At 44.7% G+C, this 14,718-nt stretch overlaps 1 long non-coding RNA gene across 2 annotated transcripts; it reads right to left on the minus strand.

Annotated features, from left to right (window-relative positions):
• Window positions 1–300: 300 nt before the first annotated feature.
• On the minus strand, window positions 301–6,149 carry LOC130256655 (uncharacterized). 2 transcript variants are annotated; one of them, XR_008841163.1, is made up of 5 exons: window positions 6,003–6,149; window positions 4,270–5,376; window positions 3,603–3,705; window positions 1,098–3,131; window positions 301–882 (listed from the first exon to the last, which is right to left on the minus strand). It is a non-coding gene; the product is annotated as an uncharacterized LOC130256655 (long non-coding RNA). The 2 variants fall into 2 exon arrangements; XR_008841162.1 differs by having other exon boundaries at window positions 301–3,131.
• Window positions 6,150–14,718: the final 8,569 nt, after the last annotated feature.

A 14,718-nucleotide genomic window follows, 5' to 3' on the forward strand; every position in this document is an offset into this window, starting at 1 on the left:
GTTCCACCACCAGAACTAGAGGGAAGGGCATAAGCCAGCCTAAAGCCATCTTTGCCTTATAAAAGGCAGTGCTGGAGATGGTCAATGATGGGCTCCAACTGGAGGAGCTTAATCCCTGCTCATCCCATTTTGATAATGTTTTGATAATAAAAGCTTCCACCTGGAGAGCTTGATGAAAAGCATAGGGAAATGTTGGTTCTAGGCAGGAATTTGCTTTACTATTCTGCTCCTCAGGAGCTTTCATAAGTAGGTTTCTTTGCTACCACAACAGAAAGAACACCCCTTTCATAATGAATTGCCTTCAACTACCATGAGCCAAGCTTAGGGGTTTTCTTGTTTTTGTTTTTTTAAATGTGGGAGCATAGAAAATTAAATCTCTGCTGCATTTTTTAAAGCAATTATTTTAAGCACTGTGAATAAACAGGGAGTGTCTTACAAACACCTGTTATTTTTCCCATCATGAGTTTGGCTGCTGCTGAACAGTCAGAAATGCTGCTCTTTATAGGATAAAATGTGTTTATCTGGCAGAGAAGAATAGGGTTTGTTTTCACCACAGAATAATGCACTGGCTGCTGTATGAAGTGCAGCACCAACTTTTATTGAATAGGAAGCATTTGTTCCCTGGCTTCCTCCTGGTTGCTGACAGACTGGTGAGACTCAGTTGCTCCCATCCCAAAAGAGGCACCTCTGACCTGGGCAGAAGGAAATGGGGCCATGTCACTGCCAGCTTCACAAAGCTTCTGGGTTTGCTGTGAATATGGAGACGAGCTGCAGCATAAGAATTGATTCAGACCCAGCCCTCAGCCTTCTTCTGGAGAAATCAGAGGGTGTCAAGTCTGGACTTCCAAACTTTAGTCCATCTCCAAATCCATGCTCCCAAAACTGCAAAAGGAGGATATGGAAACAGTTCTGGGAGATTGTCATGATCAGCTGCTTCCTCTTTACCCCCTTTCCCCATCTCCCTGTCTGGATGCTGCAGGCTGACAGCACCATGGGGACAAGGCTGCTGCTCACACAGTAGCACTCAGAGCATGAGCAGAACAGCACAGGGACCTGAGGCAGAGGGATTACAGCAGCAGCTGGGTGGCTGAGCTGACCTGATTGAGCTGACACTTCCTTCTTTTCCAGCTTTAACCTTTGCTGAAAGTTGTCACCTCTTCTCGCCTGTCCCCCCTCCGGGTGGGGGGAAGCTGCAGAGCAGCTGAGCAGGAGCCTCATGAGCAGGACATGGCCTGGAGGAAGGGAAGGAAGAGGTCAGAGGTGGCTGGGACTCCAAAGATGAGACAAAGCACAAGGGCTGACAGCAATGGATTTGCAGCATGCACTTGGTATTGCAGGTCAGGCTTGAGCTGACCTGACCAGTGACCACTGCACAGAGACAGCCGAGATCCTTTGTCCTTCTTCCCTCAGGTAGCAGCCAACCACCGGCATTGTTTTTCTAGTATGTGTCTAAAGACAGCAAGGCTCTCTAACAAGCTAAGACAAGCATCACTTTAGCCCCTAGCAGGGATGATTTTAGCAGGGACACTTGCAAAGCTCTATTGTAGCCAGCCAGCAAGTGCTCTGCCTCCTGGGTTTTGCTAGTTGAGAGTATGGGAGTAGGTTTTTTACTCCATTTTCCTGCTTCTCAAGACCTTCCAATAAATCAGGGCTATTTCTGAGGCTCAAAGACCAGAAAGAGAGTGCAGAAGAGAGGTGAGGGGGCACTGGGATTAACCTGCTTCTATTGGTTCTTGTGCTTTTGAGCAGTTCAGGTATCCATCTGGCCAGTTTTCTCCCTTCTCTTACTGGTCTGTTACTGGTTTTGCACTGGATCTGTGCTCTGCCAGGCTGAGGTGTCCTGAGTAGGACATGGTGAAGTGACAGAGGGGAGAGATGATGCCATGTGTGAGGTAGAACAGAAGTTTACACACCAGACATGCTGTTTTAACAAAGCACTGCAAGTCAAGCAAAGCTGCCTGGGCTCTGAAGAGCTGAGAAAGAAGCAAAGAAATCTCACCAGTTTTACTCCTGCTGTTGCTCTTTAAAAGTCTCTAGCTGGGAGCACACAGGCAGCCAGCCTGCACTGCTAACTCTGAACCTCTGCATGGCGAATGGGGACACTCAGGAGCCTTCACCTGAGGCTTGGCTAGTGGTAGAGAGGATGTTTTCAGTGGTTAAGGTGTAAGACAGGTAGCAGAGACCAGGCTTCCATCCTGGGCGTTGTTACCAGTAAACTGTGTGTGAACAAATCCCTCAGGCCAAAATTTTCATTGCCCTGCCCTTCTGAAAATCAGGCCACAAGTTGCGTAAATATGGGTGTAGGTACCTAGCAGTAGGCAGCCAGTTTGGAACATTCTGGCTTTAATCCCTGAGCCTGAGTTACCTCATTTATAAAATGGGGATAATTCTTTGCTACCTCGAGGGATGCTCTGAAGCACAACTCTATTGATGCTGGTGAAGCATGTCCCAGCTCGCTGGATAGCTATTATTCTACACTTGACAGAAATTGGATATGGCAGAGCTGAACCAGTGCTCTTGGTGCAGTTTTTTGTGTTGCCAGTGGACAGCCTTTGAGTCACAGTTCCTTCCCCTCAGCAATGAGACAGAGCAGACCAGGGACACTTTTGGCACTGCCACAGCTCTATGTTGCAGCTTTAAAAAAGCCAAATACCCCAATAGTTCTGCCCCTGTTACTGCTCCAGGGTACTCAGACTGGACACAGGACATGCATCCTCCCCCTTGGGGAGGGAGATGAGCTGCCAGCACACTGGACTGTGTGGCTTTGAAAGCTCCTTCTGTTAGGAACAAATTGTGTTTGTATCTCCTCAAGTTTATGTGGTTTGTTTTCATGTAGCATGAGCTCAGCATTTCTGCTGCAGAGACAGACGTCTGCACAAGACAATTAAAAGAGCAAATTGATTCAGAATAGCTCTGGATTTTGACACTCTTCTTCTGTGATAAAAGGATCTCTTCTTCTGCTTCACATGAGCTGTTGATACAAGGAAGCTTTCCCATCAATTTTCCAATATGGAAAAATATTTAATTCAGCCCACGACTTCTACATCATTTTCATAATCAGCAGCAAGACATTCTTTCCAATAGCACTGTGCTCCTTATTCCTTCTTCCCAGCAACTTATCCCAGATACTCCTAGGAGAAACAGGATGATACTTGACTTTATGCTAAGAAACATAGATTTATATTCCAAAAACTCTAATGTCACAGGATTCTTATTTGCACAATACTGGCAAAATCTTGCACTTAGAGTCACTTCCAGACTTAAATCAGAAAATGCAGGGAATAAGATTTATTTTTAATTGAAAAATGCCTGCTTGGTTTTCATCTTCTGTCCTGTTGGAAACTAAAGCATAGAGGAAATCTTGGGAGAAGTGTGTTCCTACGACTGCCTCTCTGGTCTCGCCCTCGGGGCGAGGTGATTTAAGTTTGGGTGCCTATCTCTAATGACAGCTGCTGTATCTCCTGAGTTTCAACCCTCGACACAATGACAAATGAACTTCCATGCCCACCTTTGCACCCAACTGGTTTCATATCAGGCAGTTTCACTGCCCACACATAGGTTAGATAAAAGAAGAGTCTTCAACCCTTTCGCAATCCTCTTACCTCCTCAGAAACCTTCTGCAATCTGCATTGTCTTGAACAAAGGGTGAGCTAAAGGATGAGTGGGATACTTCATTATAACCTCTGGCTGTGCAATGAGTCACACCTGTGATTTTGAAATACAAAATAATAAATTAAGAGGGCAGTAGTGAGATTGAGCTGACAACCTGATAATAAAAATACTGGGCAACTTGTCAACTTCAGCTGAGTAACCAAAGAACGACACTTTCTGCCAAGCACAGGCAAATGAAAGGCTCTCTTTGCTGCACTGTTTTCATGATGTGGCCAACAGCAATGTCTAGTGGTTCAATAAAATGTAAACACTGACTATATTTTCTGGAGCCAGTTTCTCTTTTTGTCCTCATGGAGAAGGAACATTGGCATCCAGGAGTCTGAAGTAAAGACTGAGAGCTGGGACTCTGCCTTGTATTTATGCCAACAGAAAAATCTCTATGACTCTGTTTACCTAAATGTAGATGACTCTATAGATAGGATTTGGAAAAGTATAATTACTATTAGCCTGATTCTCAGAGGGAAGGCATTCATAAATATTCTCTATTTATTAATCATCATATACAGTCATTTTCCTACAGCTGTCAAACTAACTGTCAAACTCTTCATTGACTTCACTTGCTCAGTGGTACAAGGGTGTGTGATATGGGGCAGTTACCTGGGCCAGCTCACTGTCCACAACACTGCAAAGCCACACTGCTAACAATTCGGGACACAGCTTCAGTTTGACACTCCTTACATAGTGATGCCTTAACAAAAAGAACACAAAAAAAAAAAAAAACCCGAAACAACCAACCAACCAATCAACCAAAAAAACCCAAAACAAAACCCAAAATACCAATAAACAAAAATGCCCAAACAGAATTTGGGTACAAATTAATATTCTTCCCTGTGGAAAGAACAAAAAAGGAAAAAAAAGTCACCAACACGTCTTTTCCTTTGAGTGACTACAGAAACAGGTATTTGCTACCAGGAAAGCCTGAGTTGTTCTGGGCACAGAGCTCACTCTCTTTGTCTGTGAGGGGGAGGAATGCTCTCGGTGTTTCTTCGCAGAAAGGTGGGGCTGCAGCTGTGTAACTGAGATCTTCACGTGGAGATTTGGCATGACCCAAAATTGTCACCAAGACAAAAACATCCCCAAACAAAACAGAAAACTCCTCAATGGAGTAAAATCCCTGCTGAAGGCCTGTACAGAAAGCCAATCTCAGTAACAAGGTGGCACAGCTCCTACCAGAACCAAAAGATTTCTGGACTTAAGAGTAAAACATAAACTATAAACATCCCCTCCCCCCCAAAAAAAATTGCAATTGTTTTTCTTTTCCTATTATTCCAAGAAATGTGATGTTAGGGAATGGACTTTCTGGTATGAGGCAGAGCCACTGTGTTGCTTGTAAGTGAACAAAGTACAGGGAACTTTTTAATGCTCTAAGCAGGATATCTTGACTCTTGAGCATTGCTCAAATAAAACCAAGCACTGGAGTTTTTGCCCATCATTACAACTGCACATTCAGTTCCATGATTGACATCTGGGCTGAACCTGTATATACTCTAATGTCAGAAAAGGCAACATTTCTAGCCAATGGGACAGTAGTGATTGAACTGCTAAGGATGTACCCATTTGTACCAGCTGTGAGCTGGAGGATGGCTCATGGAGTGGAGAGCTGATTTCTTTGCACCTCTGACCCAATCAGCACTGTTCCATTGGTGATTTTGTGTCTTCAGTTTCTGAGCGTGTAGAATGATTTGGCTTGCCAGGGACTGGACACTGAAATGACAGAGACAGATCTAGATTGAGTCTAGTTGGCAAGTGGAGCACACCATTTCAGCAGGAAGTACATATTTTTAAATATGGCAGTGAGATAATCAATGACACTAGGTCAGCACTGTCTTGAGGGATTTGGGGCCATGGGATTTGGGGCAGTCTGTACCCCAGTGTCAATCACAACCCCATGTTCACAGTATCTCCTGCATAGGACATGCCTGTGTCTGTATTTTACTAAAAAAAACAGCTCCAAGTCAGGATGCCAAATTGTTCTTGAAGCAAGGGAATCTGGCAGCAGAGAGTGAGCTCAGGCCATCTTCTTGGCCATAAAGTGGTGATGGAAAGGTGAGCAAGACAGATGGTGATTGCTATGTCAGACATTTGGCACTGCTAATCCTCAACTATTCTGTCATTTTACCAAGTGAAAACCTTAAGAGAAAGCCCCCCTTTCCCAAGAATATTCAGGAATTTAATCCAGTAGGACCTGGAAAAGGCAATCAGCCACACATCCACAGCGAACAACCCTTCAGGAGGTGTCATGGCTACACTTGCAACCTGTCACCTCTAACTCCTCCAACTGAGTGGCCACATATTTATTTACATCCTGAGACTGGAATTCATACTCTTACCTGGGCAGTGAGACACGTCTCTTTCTCCAGCACTGCTGCTTGCCAGGGAATGCATAGATAAAGCAAGGTGCTCCCTCCTGCCACCAAGGACAACGTGCTCTTATTAGCCCTGGAGGCTGGACACGCTTCTTGTTACAGCAACCTGGAGTGAACATGGAAAGCACCTGGCTACAAGGGCTGTAAACAAATAGAAACCTGACTGGGAGTTGCCACATAGCACAGGAGGTTAAATGAGATACAAAGCCAGGCACCTCCTATTACTAAGGAAAATTCAAGCTGCCATTTGTCCCGGCACGGTTCTGTTTCCCAGCGCCAACACACCCCAACCTGAGACAGTTTGGCATGGAGGATTCGCTGGGCCTGATGCAATGTTCCCAACCTGAGATCAGATTAGTCCTAACCCAGGATCTTATGCAAATCCGAGGCTGAAGGAAGCTTGAGAATGAAATAAGAGAAAATCCCCGTGATGAAGGTTGCTGATAAAAGCCGCCGCCTGCAGCCGGCGCGCAGCACCGCCCGCAGCCCGGTCCTGGCGTGCCAGGGGCAGCGGCTCGGGGCTAATGCCAGCCCAGCACCCCTGCACCCTCCGGGCAGGAGGACAGCATCGTGCTGTCCGCCCCAAGCACACAGCAGCTCTGTCCGAGCGAGCAGGAGGAGCGCAAACAGAGGCAGAGCGTGTTCCACTGTCTGTGGGGAGCCCTTGGGCAGCTGTGCTGATCCCTCAGCTGTAATGGCCCTGTGGAGGGGCTGAGTGTAGGCATCATCCCATTTTCCTGGGCTGGCTAGTATCCTCTGTTCCGTGCATTATAGATCTGCTTTCTAGTGTGGACAAGATTTGGGAGTTAAGAGGGTCTCCTACCTGCTACAGACAGTACTCACAGGGTGTTTGTTGTGGTGCCCCTTTAGTTAGTTTAGTTATCCCAAACATCAGGAGTGGAGCTAGGTCCCACAATTTGTTTCACATAAATGATGGCAGCAACTTCTCTCCTCTGCTCTCCATGCACAGGGTACACACTGCAGCGAAGTAGAAAGCGCTGCAATTGCAGGAACAACTTCTAGCAGCCACTGTGATCGCTGATAATTACTCTCCCAGCCTCCCCTGCAGATGCTCGATGGCTGCTCAGCCAAGCCAAGCCCGTGTCCTCCTGCGCAAGGCTCTTGGTATCTGGTGACTAAGACCGACTTGCAGGTTCCATCCCTTACCATTCCCAAGAAACTTTCTCCCGGAGGCAGGCAGGGCACAGGGCTGCCACAGCAGGTATTTTGCCCAATTAAGCAAGTGAGCAGTGCTATGCGGCTGGTTGACATTTAGAGCAGAGGAAGACAGGCTGGAGGGAGATGTTGCAACCTTGTTTGTGTTGGCAGGGGATGGGGTTGCGAAAAAGCCCTTAGAGAAAGTAACAAACAAAGGGTGTGTCTTGAAAGCAGGTTGAGTTCAGAAAACTTTGCACAACGTGCAAGCAACACGTGCAAGAGCCAGGTGATTCAGAGCTGCCTTGCCTACGCTCTTGTGACCTAAATCCCCCAACAAAAGGGACTTGTATGTGCGAATACAAGAGCCTCCTGGCCTCTGGACCTGGTTTTCCAGGAAGAAAACCTGGCCCTGTTGTATAGAATGACACGCTGAGGTGCAGCACAGGATGTTTTTAGAGCTGTGTTTAGAGACTCCAGGACTGTTTAAGATTAGACTTGGGGGTAGTGGCCCAATATTTTTGTTTTCATGTGGCTGAGTTTTTTCTATCATAAAGCTCCTCTTTACATTGCCTCTTGTAAGTCAACAATTGTATGAATATTTCAGATTCTTTCCATTTGATTATTTTGTTCTTTTTTTTTTGGTTTTGTTTTTCCAAAATAGGAAACAGCTTTTGTTTGCTTGGGGGAGAGGAGGGTTAGCACTTCATGTATGTGATGCTTTCACAGAATCATAGAATAGTTTGGGTTGGAAGGGACCTTAAAGATAATCTAATTCCAAACCCCTCTTCATGTGCAAGGTACCACCCACTAGGCCAGGCTGCACAGGGCCCCATCCACCCTGGCCTTGGACATTTCAGGGATGCTTTAAGAAATACTCTCTCAGTCCAGAAGGCAGAATTACCCTGTTACACAGGGAAATATACTTTGCAGCTTTTTGGGAGCTCCAGGAGTGAAGTGCAAGTGTTCCTTCTTCCTTTGTTTGAACACACAGTGTGAATTATTGTTCCATCTGCTGTGGAAGCACTCCTGTAGAACACTGCTGTGTTACTGCACAGTAAATTTTTCTGAGCCCAAGTTATTTCCTGGGAGGGGTGCTCATAAGATGACCATGAGTTTTTTAATCCCATTGGGGATCTGTTTAGAGGTCCCTCTGTGCTTTCACCATTATGGGCAGCCTTTCACCCCACCTTGTGTTGCCAAGAGGAGATCACACAGAGCTGCTGACTCAGTGCTGTGGAGAGGGGTTGTGTCATGAGGCACTGATGAGGTGAGATGAGGCAGTGATGTCAGAAGGGCGGAATCTGCATATCCTGTTGGAATAAACAGATAAATGCCAAGTCAAGCTCCTCCATAATCTCTTGCTTTTTAGATTTTTTTCACTGTCTTGTTTGTGATTCAGCCTTGGAGGCACCTGGTGTTTGTCTGTATTTTTCCCACCACTGAATCATGTTCTCATTTGCACATTATCCCTTGCCTGAATTTCCCCAATCAGTGTCTAGACACAGATATCGCTGCCTTGTGAGGAATACAGGTGGAAAAGAATGCTTTTATTCCCGAGGATCTCAGAAGCTTTTCTGAGAGGCAGAAAGTTTGCTCTCTTCTTTGAACAGCACACACACTATCAAAAATCAGACCACGACATGGGCAGAGATAGGAACACAATGTGTAGGAAACACAATATTCAGGTAGGGCGGCCAACACTGGGCTCGTCTGTGTCTTAGTCTCTATAAATCAGCCAGATGTCTCACAGGCAGAACTGCACAAATAAGGTCTCCAGAAAGCACTCAAATCCAGTGAAAGAAGAAACTTTATGAATCAGCATGGTGTGTGCTGAGGTCAGTGAGGAGAAAGGCAGAAGGACATTAACATGAGAATAGTCATTTATTAAAGCGCTGCAGCCCTGAGAAAGAAGAGAAGGAATTGTTGATTTCAGAGATCGTGTGCAACAACTGTGAGACAGGGGACTTCCCTTCTTCTCTACTGGAGTATGACCTCCATTCATACTTAGCTGCTCTGGTTTATATCTATATGTTGTAGCTCTAAAACCCTCAGAGCCGAGTTCCTCTGCAATATTTTTTACGTAAAGCATTTATTTTAACAGCTTCCCTACATGGACTGTGTGCAGTTCTTTGGGGACAAGGCCATTTTTCAAAGTTAGTGCTGCAGAGACAATAAAAAAGAGCTAAAAGAGATTAGAGTTTTGACTCTTACTATATATCAGGGAAATCTTACTGGAAACCTCAGACAGATGCACAGTAAAAAGGCTAAGCATGCTGCTTCTGTGATGTATTTGCCTGAAATTGCTAGAAGACTCATAACTTTTCCCTGTTTGCACTTGAGAAACAGATTGCTTCACTTCTTGATGCAAAGTTTGAGCAGTTCATGCTTGAAAAACTGCAAACCAAGGGGCATGGGCTGATAATCATGTAATTGTGCTGCTTTTTTGTCTTTTTTTTTTTTCTTTTTTTTAGTGTATGTTGACAGCACATAAATCATCGTAGCTTTCCAGATAGTTATATTGGTAGAGCTCTGCTCCCAGAATTTAAAGGCAAAGTCTTGCAATGTGAGGGCTGAACACCAGCTGAGCCATGGCCACTATCACTGCCAGCTTAGCTGACAATAAAAGGAGGTTGATCCAAACTGCATCAACTGCAGGCCTGTGTACAGCAAAGTCACACTGGCTTTATTATGGCCTAAGATGGAGCACATGGAGAGTTACCACAGCTCATCTTATATATGGTAAATTGCTAAGCTTGTAAGCCTTGAGTCCCTATTTTCTGATTCACATCTGACACAGGAAATGGAAGACAATAATTAATGAGTGGAAGAGGAGATATGACTTTACAATAGAGAGAGATGGTGAGATAACCTTATTACATATTTCACTGGATCTTTTACCAAACAGATGATAGACTCATTATAAAGGGTGCACAGAACAAAGAGAACATTGACATTTAAAGAGATTCTGCTCCGGAAAGCAGCCACAGAATTGGCATGATGGGTTTCCGTGCCTTTTATGTTTGGCTTTCGGGTGAAGGAACAGCTTTGTGCCTATTAGACCTGCAAAGTGTTGCAATGTGGGAGTTACACTGATTTTTAGTCTGATGAGATTTTGGTCTTGAAGTATGCTTCTGTTCCTTCCTCCACTTCTTTTTTGACTTCATTTTCCATGAAGATCAGCTAGCAGCAGCCATTGCTCCAGTGTTTTCTTTCTTTGTTTTTTCTCACTTGCTCACAGGGCAGGGCTGCTTTTCCCACTATGCTGTTGCAGCTTCAAAGCTGCCTTCACACAAGCTGATACCACCCTAATTTAACCAGTGTGAACTTTTGCATTTGGTGTTCTACATTAGCAGTAGAATGTCCTATTCTTGTTCATTTACAAAACTCTTCTAACCAACCAGAGATGAAAATTCAGCTCTATTGATACTAAAATAAGAGGGTCTGCATGGCCTTGTGCCCTGATGTAGTTCAAACTTCTTAAAGCTTCACTCTTTTAAAATATAGTGCCATTGATATGCACTCGATATGTTGGAAATATTGTGCCAGGGCTCTACAAGCTATTGAGTTATATCTTTTCAATGAGCCTAGAAACTAAGAATTAAAATGTTTGTAAGCTTGAAGTCTGTGAGTGCACTGGTGGAATTGAAGCAGTGGAAATGCTAGAATATTGCATGGGGTGAGAGAAAACCTCAACTGGCTCTGTGTCACCTCTCTCTTGCAAAGCACCCACGGCAGACACCACAATTCCCTGAGTGACTTTGGCAACAGTGGGTGCTGCCTGGCTGGGTTTGGGATCACTTGGCACATGGTGTGTTTAAAGCTAGCTTAGGTCTCATAAAAACCTGTAGATAACACCCAAACAAAAGGCTGTGCTGAGGCCATTTTGCACTTTCTGAAATGTTTCTCAGAATTTGGGTTCACAGGAAATTGCAACTTTCCGGTCTGATTCAGGAAAACATGAAATGTCAGATTTTTCTGTGGAACAGAGATTTCAGAGCTCATTCAGCTCAGCCAGCAGGTGAAGAGAAGCTTAACAGTAGCACATGGAGTTAGTGTCCACCACAGGAATCTCTTGAGGAAAGAGCACATGAGGCTGGAAAACTCTGAGAGGGAAGTCAGGATGACCCTAGCAGCAAACCTTTCCTAAAGGAAACCACATCTGTTCAAGCTGGCATGGAGGACTGTTCTCAGGAGGAGCCAGATGCAAAGTTCAAGGGAACTGCCTGAGAAGACACACGGTGACGGCGCTGGGTTATATAATGTGCCTGAGTGTGAGGAAGCTCTTTGTTCTATTTACAAATCCCTGTATTACTGACAAGGAAACTTTGATGGCTGCCTTCCAAAGACAACAATGAAGAAAGAAAGAAAGAAAGGTGGGTTTTCCTTTGTCTTGCATCTCCCATAAATCCCCTCCTATTCTGAAATGTGATTTTAAAATTGTTTTTCTTTCCCCCATGTGTAATCCCATTGCAGGTTTTACAAGTATAATTACAAAGCAATTAAATGTGGGAGCAGTGAGGAAGACTGCACCAAGGAACGCTGAGCCTATTTGTTTGAGAGCTCCACAGGTGCTGGTTACAGCTTTGAAACACCAAGGTTATTGTGCCTGAAGAGTATTGTTTCATCCACAGAGAGGTCAAATACCGGAGAACATTCTTGGACATTATGGGAGATTTAAGTGAGACTTGTTCCTCAAAGACTACCTTATAAACCAGTTTATCTGATACAAAAGCTCCCAAACTCTGAAAAAAACTCAGGGTGAGACTGGAACGGCGAGGAAGAGGGTAGAGCAGAGGTCACAAAATCATGATAAATGCAGACTAAAGTGATAGAGAATGAATCATCACTATTTGATACATCACAGGAACAGTGATTTTCATTAAAAAACAATCACAATGATTTTTCTCTGCAGAAACAGGCTCTTATTAAACAGACTCCTCTAAGCCAATCTCTGGGACTCTGCCTCTACCATTCACTTTTCTGTACTCCTCACTAAATATTTAGACTCAATGGCATAGAGCTGTAATATCCTCTGGGAACAACCCTTGGTACCTGTCACTAAATCCCTTCTATATATTTTCTGGTGAACAGTTTGGCTGTAGGCTAGATGCTGTTCTTGCTATTCAATGAAAAATTTATTTTGTGAGATTTTCATCGTTAGCTAAAAAGAAGTTCTCTTTAATTTCCTGGGTACTTTGGGGGGGAAAAGGCATTTATTTGGTAAAAATATAAAGAACATTATATTACATTATAAAGAATTACAAGGTAGGGATAGTCCTTCCAAGTTTTGTTCAAACTCCATTTCAGACATCATGAGTCCTTTATCTCAGCTCTCTATCTAGGAAAATATTTACCCATTATAATGACCTAATCACAGGAAGGGGCCAGGGCCCAATTTTCTCGTTTGCCTGCCTGTCTCATTGTGGGGTGAGGCTTGATGTAGGGTGTGTACCCGTCCCAGATCCCTGTGCAGAGCCTGCAGCTGGTGCTCAACACCAACAGTGTTAACCAATGCAGTGCTCTGGGTGCTGGGGACAGAGTCTGGGTGCTCTCAAACACTGCCTGGTGATTTCAGCTTCTCCATCAGTGCCTTTGCTATGTGAGCAGCATGGCCACCTCATCTAGGAATCTCTGGAGCCACAACAACATAGCTAAAGCAAGGTTGTTGTTCCTACCCAAATGTAAAGAATGAATGAAAGATCTTAACTGAAAGACATTGGAACCCTTCTGCTTAGGACAAGAGCAGGAAAGAGCCCAGATGAAGTCATGGGCATTCAAAGGGTTGAGCTGCTGTGTTTCCACAGGTGAAGATGCAAGCTGATCCCTCTGTAATAAGATAGGGTGGGAAAGGTAATATAATTAGGTTGCTTGTTCCCTTAAACCCTTCTTCTCTGTAATGCTAAATAAAATAAATGCTTCAAGGATATAGGTCATTATCCCTGATCAGCTGCCCAGAGGGAAGAACTGGATAGCAAACAGCTGACCCATGGGTGCAGACAGCTTTTGATTTAATAGTGGAGAAAAGTGGCATTTTTCAGTCTATGCTTGGGAGAGGTAAAATGTTGAACAGGTGAGATGGGCCTCCAGAAGTTCTGCAAATGCTGGAACCTTGTGGCTGAAATGTAGGCTGGATAATGAAATACCAACTGATTGTTTTTTCCCCTCTTTTCCCTGCAGTAGACGTGGGACTAAGAAACAAAGGTGACACCAAAATATTATCTTTCCTGAAGCTTTGGAACCATCTGACTATCTCTAAAAGCTCTGTGCAGATCAGGTATTTGTAAGCATATTGCTTCAGGCTCACAACCTCAGCCAGCCCTTGCTAGGAGCATTACCACATTCCTGGAACTGTGGTGGCTGTGGTGTGCCTGTAGCATCAAACAGATACTGGAAGTGCTCTGAGAAAGGGGTCAGAATACACATAGGTGGCTCTGACATCTTAAGGATTTGCCAAGGCACCAGTGAGATCCTAAGGTTTCTCCAGTGCAGCCACACACTCAGTGCTCTCAGGTCATTACTTCGAAGGGAAGATGGTGCTTCCAGCACATTTACTCTCAAATTGTCCACTAGATTAGAGACAATTTGGAAGAGATCTGTGAGCAATCTGGTTTAGCTCTCTGCAGACATTCCTCTCCAGCTACAAGTAGCTCATGAGCAGTTTGAGCCCAGCTCTGGTGCCAGGGATCTGTCACCTCACTGGCAGCCGGGCTGGGCTGTCTCATTGGTGATCCAAATTTTTGGTGGTGTGAGGAAATGCGCATTCAGGGATGGCTGTGCCCGGCAATACTGAGCTGCCCTGCATTGCCTCTGCATCCCTAAGTGGGATGGAGCAAATGGAGCAGCCTATGGGCAGAGACACTCTTGGTCAAGGTCAAATGTGGGTTGAAAATGGGTCTATAAAAATTCTTGAGTCAGTCCATAGTTATGTGCTGTCAGGTATGCAGAGTTCTGAGAGTAAGTAATGGAGGTAGGGAGTAATTTTTGTAGTCCAGTGTGATCTCCCAGAGCCTAGGAAGGGCTGTTGTCTACTTTTATTGATGGTGCACTGAGGCACGAAGCTCCATCGTACTGGGGAGAAACATGTTGGACAAATGTTTCTCATTAAGAAATGTTTATTTGTCAGACATGGTTTCTTTCATGTAGTGTGTGTGGGAGTGTATCCATTTTAGCAAGATACTCTAGGAAATGTTTTCTTGGAGTCAGCATGGAATTTCTGGCTGAGATGGTCCTTTGTGGTGGTGTGGTCATTCCTGGGCTGGCTGGGAGTCTGTAGGTCAGGTCTTGGAGCTGAGGCTGGCAAGATGGGGAGTTAAAACAGGCAAAACTGATTCTCAGTTACTTCTGGCATTGTGATTTGTTTTTCAATGCATGCTTTTTGTCCTCTGTTACAAGGGAGAAAGTCCTCCAAAATGTTGAGAAGTCCTGTTTTTGTCACAGTGGAGATGGGAAAGCTTCCAGACTCTCCAAGATATTGGCAAATGGTGGAAGCTTTTCCAGCTCAGCTCAAGCTGCAACTTTCCCC

This window comes from Oenanthe melanoleuca, chromosome 9 (assembly GCF_029582105.1).
Source record: "Oenanthe melanoleuca isolate GR-GAL-2019-014 chromosome 9, OMel1.0, whole genome shotgun sequence".
NCBI classification, from domain to species: Eukaryota; Metazoa; Chordata; class Aves; order Passeriformes; family Muscicapidae; genus Oenanthe; species Oenanthe melanoleuca.